At 56.9% G+C, this 12,303-nt stretch overlaps 1 long non-coding RNA gene across 1 annotated transcript in view; it reads left to right on the top strand.

Moving 5' to 3' along the window:
- The window catches only part of LOC136299283 (uncharacterized), a 41,522-nt gene that overhangs the window by 4,741 nt on the left and 24,478 nt on the right, over positions 1 to 12,303 (top strand). The window contains exon 2 of the long non-coding RNA XR_010723475.1: positions 2,480 to 2,908. This is a non-coding gene — a long non-coding RNA (uncharacterized lncRNA). The remainder of the gene's footprint in view (positions 1 to 2,479; positions 2,909 to 12,303) is intronic.

Here is a 12,303-nt window from a genome sequence, read left to right as displayed (position 1 = left end):
TCCTCTGGGGTGCCAGGGGGACCAGCAGGGCTCCATTGGGGGTTCTGAGGAGGTGCTGGGGGCAGGAGGGTCCTGCCTGGCTGGGCTTGGAGGGGGTTCGGCCACCCGGGAGGGAGTGAATCCATCACCCCGAGGGGGTTGGGGTCTGTGCTGGAGCCGGGCTGGAGGTGAAGCTCCCCAGCCAGAGCTGAGCTCCTCTTCCTGGGCTGTGAGAGCCTGAGGGTGTGCAGAAAACTCCCCGTGAGCTGGGCAGGAGGAGCTGCTCACCTGGAAGCAGCTGCAGGGCTCTCTCCAGCTGTTTTCCATGGAAATGCCATCCCCTGGCTGCAGGGACATTGGCTGTGTCTCTGGGGACAGCAGTTCCTGCAGGATGCTTCCAGCTCTGGGGGTTTCATCCCGGGATAATCCATTTTCCTGCCGAGGCAGAAGGGCCTGGGGGCAGGAAAAGGTGGCTCATGGAAGTGGCAGCTGGCAAGGACCAGGACAGCTCCTGCTGGCAAAGGTCATGGGGATGCCTTGGGAAGGCTGAGCTGGAACAGAGACTGGACAGAGCTGGAGAATAAAGCAGAGATTTATTCAAAGGCCTCCAGGATCCACCTTGGGCAGGACAAGAGCCTGGCCAGGGCTACACCCAAGGGGGGCCCAAAATGGTCCCCAAATGGACAAAGGGTCACCAGGTGTGACACTTGGATGAGTTTTGGTCCATTTGCACCTTGGGGTTGAATTGTCCAATGGCAGCTGCAGGTTGTGAGGTCCCATCCTTCTTGTTCCTCCCTCCAGCCAGCCTTGTTTGTGCTTTGGGGCTGAAAGTTGTCCTTGGTGTCCCTTTGGGAAAGGATTTGTTTTGTGTCCCTGCTGTGTGCAGAGCTGAGTGACACTGACTGTGAGCTCAGAGCTGCAGCCCTGGGCAGCACAGGACCTGCAATACAGGGAAGATAAAACTCAAACCATCATTTCCTCCCTTTAGGGGCAGTCCCCTCAATAAACTGCCTGTGACCCTCCTGCCACCCCTCTGCCGGTCCCAGTGGGCTCTGTGGGATCTGCCCAACCCAGGGCTTGGAGGGGGAGGGAGCAGCTTCCCAGCCCAGCGGCCTGGATGGGGAATAATGCTCCCCTTTTTATGGCTTCTTCAATTGTTCCTGAAAATCCTTTTTAAAAAGGAGGAAAGTTCCTTCCTTCCTTTCAGCTCCCGGTATCTTGAAGAATTCACTCCATTGTGAGGCCAGGACAGAGACCCTTCTATGAGGGCTCTCCTCGGGCCCCCCTCCCCGTGCCCCCTCCCACCCCATCCCAACAAGCCCCCATTCTCCTCTGAAGAGGGTCCCTCTGTCTAACGCCAAGTAACTCTTAAGGGCAGCATTTATCCCGGGGCACTCAGCTCACAAAGAGTGCCGGAGTGTCAAATAAACTCCCCGCAGCCTGCAAAGAGCGCAGGAAAGAAAACACAAAACCCCCTTTCTTTCCACCCCTGCGGGGAAACAAATACGGACTTTGTGCCGGCGGCAGCGGAGCCCTAACGAGCCCGAGCGGGGCTGCTGCGAGCCCGGCCAGCGGGGTGGCCACGCCGGGGGCTCCGGGGGGACCTGGCACACGGCAAGGACTCCAACCCCCCCAAAAACCCCTGCTGGCTGTCCCCTGTCCCCGCTGCTGTCGGGGGTTTGCTCTGGGGAGGAGCCGCTCCTGTGCCGGGCTCTCCGCCGGGGTTGTCACCGGAGATAAGGGACAGGCTGTGCCCCGCCGCATCCCCGGCAGCGCCTCTGAGCCCTGCCCGCAGCCTCGGGGGGCTCAGCTCCGGGTTTCCAGGCGGGAATTCAGCTTGGGAATTCTTGGGATTTGTCAGCTCTGAGCGCCAGCGCTGTTTGCCGCGCGTGGGGGATGCGGTTCCTGCGAGGAGTCAACCCCGGGCTCCTTCCCCTGGATGGATTCAAACAGGGATCCCGATGGATTCAAACAGGGATCCGGGGCGCCAAGCTCAGTGGGACCAATCCTGAGCTCAGCTTCTGGTGTCCTGACGGGAATTCAGCTTGGGAATTGTCACCTCTGAGAGCCAGCGCTGTTTGCTGTGAGCAGGAGATGCGGTTCCTGTGAGGAATCAACCCTGACTCTTTTCCCTGCATGGATTCAAACAGGAATCCCGATAGATTCCAACAGGGATCCTGTGTGCCAGGATCAGTGGGACCAGTCCTGAGCTCAGCTCCTGGTTTCCTGATGGGAATTCAGCTTGGGATTTGTCACCTCTGAGAGCCAGCGCTGTTCCTTGTGATCCCCTGCGAGGAATCAACCCTGGGCTCTGTTCCCTGGATGGATTCAAACAGGGATCCCGATGGAGTCAAACAGGGATACGTTTGGCAGGGTTTGGAGCTGGCTTTGGGGATCTCTCGCAGCCCTGCTCCCTGGGATGTGCTCAGGTGCCCCGAGGACAGCAAGGGCTGGCCACGGGGTCACTCCGTCCCTCATCCTACCCTTTGTTTCCCCGCAGGTTTTGGCATTCCCGGAGGGGCGGATTCCGTCGGAGCTGCTGGGATCTCCTGGGGAGGACACCGGGGCCTGACCACGCCCGGCACTGTCACTTGTCCCCTCCACCGGGATCCTGCCGAGCCGGGATTTGTCCCTGGATGGTTCCTCTGCGCTGGGATTCCCAGCCTGGATCTGGGATGGGATTTGGATGCTCCCTTCTGTCTGCAGCTGGGAATGGCACCTGCTCCTCCCAAACCCCGTGGATTTACTGCTTTTGGCATCATCCTGCTGGGACGGGCTCCAGCACAGGGAACTTCCCCGGGGACACGTGTGGAAAAGCAGCACTTACAGCCTGAGGCTACAATTCCCTCTTTTTCTGGGCTACTCTGAGCATCCTGCCTCTGGAGGAGGATTCCCTGCACTCCCGGAGGACAGATCCTGCTGCCCTGAGGTGAGTCAAAAACATGTATTTTTCCTTTATATTTTATTTTATTTTATTTTATTTTATTTTATTTTATTTTATTTTATTTTATTTTATTTTATTTTATTTTATTTTATTTTATTTTATTCACCTTCCTGTTGGATTTCTTGGAAAACTATATTTTCCCTGTCTTGAGGGGGAAAAAAAAGAAAAGCCCAATCCAGGGAGCCGCTGTGAGGGAATGAGGGAGCAGCCAGGTTTGTTCTGACAGCTGGACCTACTGCTTTCATCAATACCTGAATTTTTTTCCTGCCATTCCAGCTTAAAATCCCCAACAGGAGTTTTTTTCCCGGGGTTTTATTGCTGAGTAATGGATGAAAGGTTAAAGGCTGCAGCTTCCCAGGAGGTTTTCCTTTCTTTCCCTCAGGAGGGGAATGCTGGTGGGTTTTTCCCACTCTCCTGAGGCAGTGGTGGCTGCAGGGGGACCCTTGGCAGGATCACTGGGGACAGTGTCCTGAGGGGCTCCTGGTGGCTCCAGGGCAGGAGCTGGAAGGCTCCCTTGGGCAGGGAGGCTGCTGTGACCCTCCTCGGGATGGGAAATCCCTTTTCCTGCTAGAAAACCGTGCCAGACTTTGGGTTTTGAGGGGATTTGTGCTGGTGTTGTCATCTGGGTGTGACGTGGGATAAGAGCCTGAGGAGCTGCTGGGAACAGCTCGGGGTCGAGGGTGTTTGGCCTGGGAGGAGGAGGAGGATGGAATGGGATTTCCTGGGTGGGGAGTGAGCTGCTGTTGGCCACAAATCCAGGAGGGCCTGGAGTTTGCTCTTCCCAGAGCGGGGAAGTGCAAACCTGGAGCTCTGAGGGGCTGAAACAGCTCCTGATTCCGGACTTTTGGCACTGCAGCCTCTGTTTGAACAGAGCTGGGACGTTTCCTTTTCCTCTCAGTCAGTTCTGAGTGGTCCTGCTGCAGCTCAGACCCTCCCCAGTGCCTCGGGGTTGTGGTGTTCCCTTGGTGAATTGTGGTGTTCCCTTGATCCCATGGATTGTGGTGTTCCCTTGATCCCATGGATTGTTGTTTTCCCTTGAGGATCCAGTGGATTGTGGTGTTCCCTTGAGCATCCCATGGATGTGCCAAGCCCTTGACCTCATCCCTTCCCACCAGGAGTCTCCTGTGGTTCCACATGTTCCAGCTGAGCTCTTTGGGCTGAGTTGGGGCAGAGTTTTTATCAGCCCAGCCCTCCCTGGCTCCTCTGGGCTGTGCTGGTGTTGGGGTTTGGGTTTTTTTGCGTTTTCCCCTTTTTCTGGGGGATATCCTGTGGTTTCTGGCTCTGTGGTGCAGGTGTTGGTGCTTGTGGTGGCCGAGTCCTGTCCTGGTGCTGCACTTCTTCCTGGAATGGTTTGGATTTGGAATCTTGAAGTTTATCTTGTCCCAGCCCCTGCTGTGACCAGGGACACCTTCCCTAGAACAGGCTCCTGTGCAAGCTGGCCTTGCAGTCCTGCAGGAAGGATGGATCCAGCTACAGGGATCTTCCCTGGGGCTGCAGGGATCCTCCCTGGGGCTGCAGGGATCCTCTCCTGGAGTTGCTGGCCAGGTCTTTATCACGATCTCCATGAATTCCTTTTCAAACCCTGGCTGTGAAATCTTCCTGTCGTCAATCCTTCGGTGCAGGTCGGTGCCCCGGGCATCCCAGAGCAGGATCTGTCCCTGAGGGATGCTCCAGGGGAGCCCGGGGCTGCTGGGGGCACGTGAGGTTTGGACGACTCCTTGACCCTGCTCAGCCCCTGCGGCATCCCGTGGGATCACAGAATAATTCCGGCTGCAAAAACCCTCAAAGGTCAGAGGTCAGCAGCCATTCCCGCAGCGCTGCCAGGGCCACCCGTGTCCCCAGGGCCACCACAGATTCCCTTTTGGAAGGGTTTCCCATGGATTGGGGGTCGGGAGCACATCCCGGGCTCGAGATGCGGGATCCTGGTGGAGGGCTTGGGAGCACATCCCGGGTGGGAAATGAGGGATTCCAGTGGGGTTCCAGCGGAGTTCTAGCGGGGTTCCAGCGGGGTTCCAGCGGAGTTCTAGCGGGGTTCCAGCGGTATTCCAGCGGGATTCCGGGGGTCTCTCCCGGGCTCGCGCTGACCCCTGGCGGCAGCAGCGGCAGCGCCTGCAGTGCCCGGCACGGCCCGCAGGGGGCGCGCGGGATTCTCTGGGATCACCGGGAATGGGATGGAACGGGACAGGAAGGACCTTAAAGCTCATCCAGTGCCACCCCTGCCATGGCAGGGACACCTTCCACTATCCCAGGTTGCTCCAAGCCCCGTCCAGCCTGGCCTTGGACACTGCCGGGGATGGGGCAGCCAAGAATTCCATCCCAACATCCCATCCAGCCCTGCCCTCTGGCAGTGGGAAGCCACTCCTTGTGTCCTGTCACTCCATCCCTTGTCCAAATCCCCCCATCAGCTCCTCTGGAGCTTTTTCAGGCACTGGAAGGTGTTTTAATTTTTCCCCTGAAGGCTGAACATTCCCAGCTTTCCCAACCTGGCTCTGGAGCAGCCCTCTGCTCTCTGAGCTGAAAAAGCTGGGAAAAGGTGTAAAAAACCGATGGAGAGACCAATATCTCCGGGAGCGGCAGTTAAACCCTGCAGGGCCGCTCCGGACGAGGTGGGATGTTGGGGAAAACCCATCCGGGGGGTGTTCGCTGTGTCGGGAGTCGCACGGGAGGTGACGGCGGCTTCCAGCGAACCCGCGGCCGCTGCTGGATCCCGCGGCCGCTGGATGGCAGCGGAGCTCCGCGGCATTCCCGTCCTGCGCCATTCCCGCTCCCCGTGCTGCCTCCATCCCCCGCTCCCGGCGCTGCCTCCGCTCCTTGCTCCGTCCCTGCTCATCCCCGGCTCCATCCCGGCTCCATCTCTGCTCCATCCCTACTCGATCCTTGCTCCATTCCCTGCTCCATCCCTGCTCCATCCCTGCTCCATCCCTGCTCCATCCCTGCTCCATCCCTGCTCCATCCCAGCTCCATTCCTGCTCCATCCCTGCTCCATCCCTGCTCCATCTCTGCTCCATCCCTGCTCCATCCCTGCTCCATTCCTGCTCCATCCCTGCTCCATCCCTGCTCCCTGGGAAAGGCCATTCCCGACCTCCTGGGCTGCCCATGGAAGCACAGACCCCAAACCCGAATAGTTATTTGGGAGCTGGATTTGTTCCTTGTGGGTCACTCCCAGCTCCGGATTCCCCATGGTTCTGGAAAAGCCTGATCTGGTCCTTGGCTCCCCAGGAGCCGAGCACCGAGGGAATGAGGGGTGAGGATGAGGAGGGAGCGGATCTGAGGTGACAGATGTGACTTTCATGGATCTGCCTTCAGCCAAAAACCCTGTAGCACTTGGGAAAACTTGAACTTCCTCTGGAATGCTGCTGATCCATGAGCACGAGCTGGGAATGTGGGATTTGGGGAGGTGTGCACAGGGACAGGAGGACGCTGGGTGAGGTCTGCCGTGGGATCTCCAGCATTCCCGGAGCTGTGCTCCTCGTGGGATGGCTCCACGTGCTCCCTTCTCCCAAAGACAAGCCTGGGAAGCTCCTGCTCTGTCTCTCCCTGTCCCTTTTGCACTGTCCCCCCGGGGAGGGGAGGGATCGGGAGCCGGGTCTGGCTCCGCTTCCACACGGCTGCGCCTGGGAGTGGGTGAATTACTGCGGGATAATCCCGCGGCTTTGGCCGCCTCGGGAGCTCTTCCCGAGCACTCCCAGACTCCCGGGCTGGCACTTCCCGAGCTGAAAGCTTTCCCTGTCCGGGCTCCTCCCGAGCTGCAGCCAAGGGCGAATTCCAGTGGCGATACCAGCCCCAGCCCGGGTTTCCATGGAGAAGGCATTCGGGGTTTGCTCGGAAAAGCCGGGTTTTTGGGAAGTTTTTAGCCGGGAATGGCACAGTTTGTCCATCCCCGGGCTGCTCCCTGTGGGGGAAGAGCTGTTCGAGCCCAGCAGAGCTTTGAAAGGGCCCTGAGGGCCTTGGGACCAGCCCCAGCTCTGTTCTCACACTGCTCTGCGCTCCAGGAGTCCCCTCCGGCCCTGGGATGCTGGGATTTGTCCTGGGATCTGCTTTTCCTCACCCAGGAACTGTCCCAGCTCCTTCCCCAGCTCCTTTCCCAGTTCCCGTCCCGGCTCCTGTCCCATCTCCTCCTGCTGCTGCTACAGCCCACACTAAACCCGATTTATTTCATTTGCCGAGGTGCCGCTTCAGGCCCTCCCGTGTGGAAAAGAGAAGGAAAATGTTGATTCAGGGATTTTTGCAAGCTGCTCTTCCAAGTCAATGAAGTTTGTGTGGCCTCGTCTCCTCCCAGCCTCGTGTGTGTCCCACAAATCTGCTAAAAAAACCCGAATTAGGCTCCCCAAGTGCTGCTCACCTGCCTGTCTAACAAAAAGCGTTTTTTGAGGTGATATTTTTGCCCTTCCCGGGGTTCATCTGCTCAGCCAGGACATCTCCAGAGCCCCGGGAGCTGCGCTGCGCCCTTGGCCTCTGGAATGCTCTTTTCATTGATATTTTCTGGGAAAAACAACAACAAAAAAATGCCGGCTTTGTATCCACTGCCCCTTTCTTTGCCCACGCAGAAGGGGAGGGAGGGAAAAAAAGAAAAAGAAAAAAAAACCACCCGACTCAAATATTTTCTTATAACAAAAGGCTGCGGGTGGATCTGGATCAGCCTCTCTCTGCTCCGTTTCAGGCCAAATCTCCAGGGTTTTCAGCGGAGAAATTAAAACACTGGAGCTTTCTCTTTTCTCCCGCAGAACAAACAGGAGCGGTTCCCACTTCCTCCCGCTCGGAAACAAAACCAGCCCGACGTCTCCAGGAGAAACCCTGCCAGGAGACTTTCCTTCCTAATTGTTGGGTGGTTTTTTTTTCAGCTCTGATTAGTATTCGGGAGCGCCCGGGCGCAGGGGCTGAGGGTTTCAGGAACGGGCTCCCAGGAAATCCTTCCCTCTGCTGCCGTCCCCATCCCTTCACCTCCCTCTCCCTCGGCCTTTGTGTCCCGGCCTTCTCCTTGGCCTGGTGGCGGCTTTTGGCCACCAAAGCCGTGGAGCTGGGTGATCCTGAAGGTTCCCCTCCGAGCCAGACCATTCCCTGATCCCGTGAAACTCCTGCTCTTTTTCCCTTGGGAGCTCTGCTGCCCTCGCAGGAGCTGCCCCGAGGTTTTCCATGCCCTCCCCTGCTGCAGCTCCTTTGCTTCCAGGCTCTTCCCAGGGCAGCTCCAGGCCGATATTCCTTTGAGATGAGGAGATTTTATCCCATTTTTCCAGCAGGCACACAGGGATTAGGGCTGGGATTTCCTAAAGCCTCCTGCTTAAGGACAAAGGTACTTGCAAGTCCTTAAATTCCTCAGGAGCCCCTGTGTGAAATTCCTGGCCAGCGATGGAATATTGAGCTTGGGATCCGTCACATGCAGTGAATCCCGAATCTCCAGGAGGAAGCCACTGAGGCACTGCAATGCTTGAAAAATCCCTTAAATTTTCAAAAATAAATAACTTTAAAATTAAATAACTTTAAAATTAAATTACTTAAAAATAAATGACTTAAAAATTAAATTACTTTTAAATTAAATGACTTTAAAATTAAATGACTTTAAAGCTAAAGAACTTGAAAATTAAATCACTTCAGGTAACTCTAACATGAAAATTTTAAAATTAGAACTCCAGCTCCTTCCTCCTGGAGCGTTCCCTCGAGTTCATTCCCGTCTTATTTTTGATTCCCTGGTGTTTTCACCCCGTGGGCGGGAGAGTCCTGGGAGAAGCCTGGGATGGGGGTGATAAGCAAATCTTGGAAAACAAAGCTCAGGCAAATCCGTGGGCAGGTGGAGAAGCGGCTTCCTCTGGGTGGGGGCACATCTGGGAGGGGAGGAGCACCCCTGGATTTGGGGGATTTTGGGGGGGCACCTGCCCAGGGGAGGCACTTCTTGTTCTCCTGGAGCTGTTGCTCAGATCTTCTCTCCAGGCTGGAATTATGTGGGTGCTGCTTTTGCATTCCATGGGGAAAAATAACCCCTTTTCCATGGGGAAATGCTCCCTTTTTTATGGGAAATTGCCTCTTTTCTGAGAAGATGCCCCTTTTCCATTGGGAAATAACCCCTCTTGAATGGGAAAAATGCCCCTTTTCCATGGGAAATGCCCCTTTTCCATGGGGAAATGTCCCTTTTCCGTGGGGAAATGCCCTTTTTCCCTGGAAAAAATGCCCCTTTTCTGTGGGTAATTTCCCCTTTTCCATGGGAAATAACCCCTTTTCTGTGGGACAATGCCCCTTTTCCATGAGAAAATCCCCCTTTTCCCTGGCAGGAGCATTGCACGACGTTCCCCACAGCTGCTTTGTGTCCAAACTCCCCCAAATTGTTGGATGGAGGCATCGGAGCCCTGCGTGCAGCTTTATCACAAAGTAAACTCGCAATCAGCTCTTGGGCCGGGGCTGTTTTTCCAGCTGGGATGTGGGAATGCCTTGGCTGTGTGGCCCGGCTGAGGAGGAGAATGCTCCAAGTTGTGATGTCTGAGGAGGGAGAATTTGGCATTTCGGAGCCTTTTGGGGCTGGGTGAGAGGCAGCTGCTGCTGTTGGATGGGTGGGAAGGACTCCCAGTTAATCCAGTTAAAAATCCCAAGGGGCAGGAGCAGAGGGTGGGAGCTGCTGGGGCTTTCCCTGCTCGGGCACTGGGATGAAGCTGGAGCACTCCATGCCGAGGGGTTTGGTGTCTGGCAGAATTTGGAGAAGGAGTTCCGTGCTGACCTCCCCTGCCTGGCTGGGATTTCTCTGGATGTCCCTAAACCCGGCTCTGTCCAAATCTCAAAACTCCTCCTGGTGTTCCTAAACTCAGCAGTCTCCAAATCCCAAAACTCCTCTGGATGTCCCTAAACCCGGTTGTTTCCAAATCCCCAAATCTCTCTGAATGTTCCTAAACCTGGCTGTCTCCAAATCCCAAAACTCTTCCTGGCGTTCCTAAACCCAGCAGTCTCCAAATCCCAAACCCTTCCACTAGGGATTGGCTGGATAAGGGAAGTGTTAGGATTTGCAAGGCAGCAGGAATCAGTGCCTGGGGGGCTTGGCTGTTATTTTGAGGGGATTTTATCCCTAATTTGGGGGTTCTGGGGAGCTTTTATGGGTTTGACCCTAAATTTGAGGGGTTTGGGGCAGGTTTTCAGCCCAAGTTTGAGGGTTCTGCAGTGGCTTAGGGGTGGTTTAACCCCAAATTTGGGGGTTTTGGTGTTATTTGGGGGGACTTTGACCCAAAACCCCCACTGCAGCTGCTGTGTTCCTCACCTCCAGCTCTGCTCCGTCAGCCCCATCCCCGTGTGCAGGAGGGATCTCAGCTCCAACCTCCCTGGAGGACGAGCAAATTTTGGAAATGTATCCAACAAAAGCCACTCCTTATTCCTTCAATGGAGGAACTCCTCAGTTCCTTGGGAGGAAGGAATTCCTTATTCCTGACACTGAGACCTTCTGGGAAGGAGCTGGGAGACCTCAGATGTTCCATCCCGCTGCTGGGAATGTCCGGGTGGGGAGCAGGGATTTCAGCAGGAATTCCCCTTGGAGCGGGACCCGCTGTGGGTTTCCCCCTTGCTCCGTCTCCAGCCCGGAGCGGGAGCGCCTTGACACCTCCTGTTTTATTTTTATTAAGTTTTATTTTGAGCTGATCAGCTCCAGCGTGACCCCAAAGGAGCCCCCGGGGGTCGAGCCCGGGGGTGGTGGCTCGGGCAGGTGAGGACGGGGGATTTTGGGGATTTTTGGGATTTTTGTGCTCCGGGGTTCCTGGGACAGGTGTCGGTGCGGCTCCGCGGCTCGTAAAGCGGCGCTCGCAGAGGATTAAGGGGAAATCGCCGCTTCCCGGCGGGTTATAAACAACTGCCGGGCTCTTTAACACCTCCCCGGTGTGCTCCCGGCCCTTCCCGGAGCCTTCCTGCCTCTGGGATGCGGCCTTGGAGCCTGGAATGCGCTGGGATGGAGCTGCTGTGCCGGGGGGTCCCCGACACCTCGGGGGGACGGGGACAGGACAGGGACAGAACAGGGACAGGGATAGGGATAGGGACAGGACAGAGACAGGGATATGGGGACACGGACAGGACAGGGATGGGACAGGACATAGACAGGGATATGGGGACACGGGCAGGACAGGGATGGGACAGGACAGGGGACAGGACAAGGACAGGGATGTGGGGACAGGGACAGGGGGGCTCTGCTGGGGCTGTACCCTTCCCGTGCCCTGCTCTTCCCCCCGGGAGAGATTTAGGGGATCAGCAAACCCCTCCAAGCGGTGAGGAAGGTTTTTGGGGACCCAGCACTGGGTCAGAAGTAGCTCCTGCTCCAGCCGGGAATTCCCATCTGCCAGGAGGAGGGAACTCCTCACACCACAGAGGGGAAACGTCCCGGGACTGGGGCTTGTGGTGTTTGGGATATGCTGTGAGCCCTTCCTGCTGGGCAGATCCCATTGGGATATTCCCTGGCTGGCATTTGGGATCTGGCTGAGCAGATCCCACTGGGACATTCCTGGCTGCAATTTGGGACACAGTATTCCCTTCCCTACAGGGATCTGAGCAGATCCCACTGGGACATTCCCTGGCTGTTTACCCGCTGCTTTTCCAGCTCCGTTTCATCTCCCGTTGTGGAATTCCCCTGCAGTTCCCGCCTCCCCCCCCGGGCTGCCCCTTCCCACGAGGACCAGGGTAATTAAACATGGTGGTAATTAAACATCGGGGTAATTAAACATTGTCCGGGCCGGGCACGGAGCGACCCCGCTGTTTGCCCGGGAGATAAGGGCCGGGAGATAAGGGGGTGTTTGCTGCCGGCCCAAGGACGGGGCCAGCCCCTGCCCGGGCAGGACCAGGCAGGTCCCCGGGCCCGGGGTGACACCTGCGGTGACATCTGGCGGGGCTGGCACTGCCCTTCCCACGGGCACGGCTGGAGCTTGACAGGGAAAAATGAGGGGGGACCTGTGCCCTTGGGATGTGCCCGATGTGGTGAAAATCCCACTGCGGATAAAATCCCACCGTGCCGCGTCCTCGGGGAGTTTGGCGAAAGGAAAGGTCTGGTGGCCAAACCAGGTTGTTCCACTTGCCGTGTTTTCCCCGGATTTTCCTGTCCCCGCAGCCACATCCTTCCTTTGGGGATGTTGGTGGGGCTCTCGCTGCTGAATTGTCACCCCTGGAGTCACCCTAAATCCCTCGGGATGGGGCAGCGCCGGCACGGCCCAGCTCCTCTTGCTCCCAACGGATGGATGCCAGGGAATAAAAAATTCCCAAGGTCTCCATAAAGGCCCAAGCCCATCCTGCCGGGTTTTTTTTTTCCCTGAGATGAAAGAGCCCCGCCCCACCTGGGGCACACCTGGAGCACAGCTGTCACCTCCGGGCCCTTTATGGCCCTTTGTGGTGCCGCGGGCTGATAAGGGCTCACCTGGGGGTGTTTGATAAGG

The sequence above is a fragment of the Chamaea fasciata genome, unplaced genomic scaffold, assembly GCF_029207755.1.
Source record: "Chamaea fasciata isolate MVZ Bird 193981 ecotype frontalis unplaced genomic scaffold, bChaFas1.0.hap1 SCAF_19, whole genome shotgun sequence".
NCBI lineage: Eukaryota > Metazoa > Chordata > Aves > Passeriformes > Sylviidae > Chamaea > Chamaea fasciata.
Note: the sequence above shows the minus strand (reverse complement) of the source record. Positions and strands in the feature narration are given on the sequence as shown.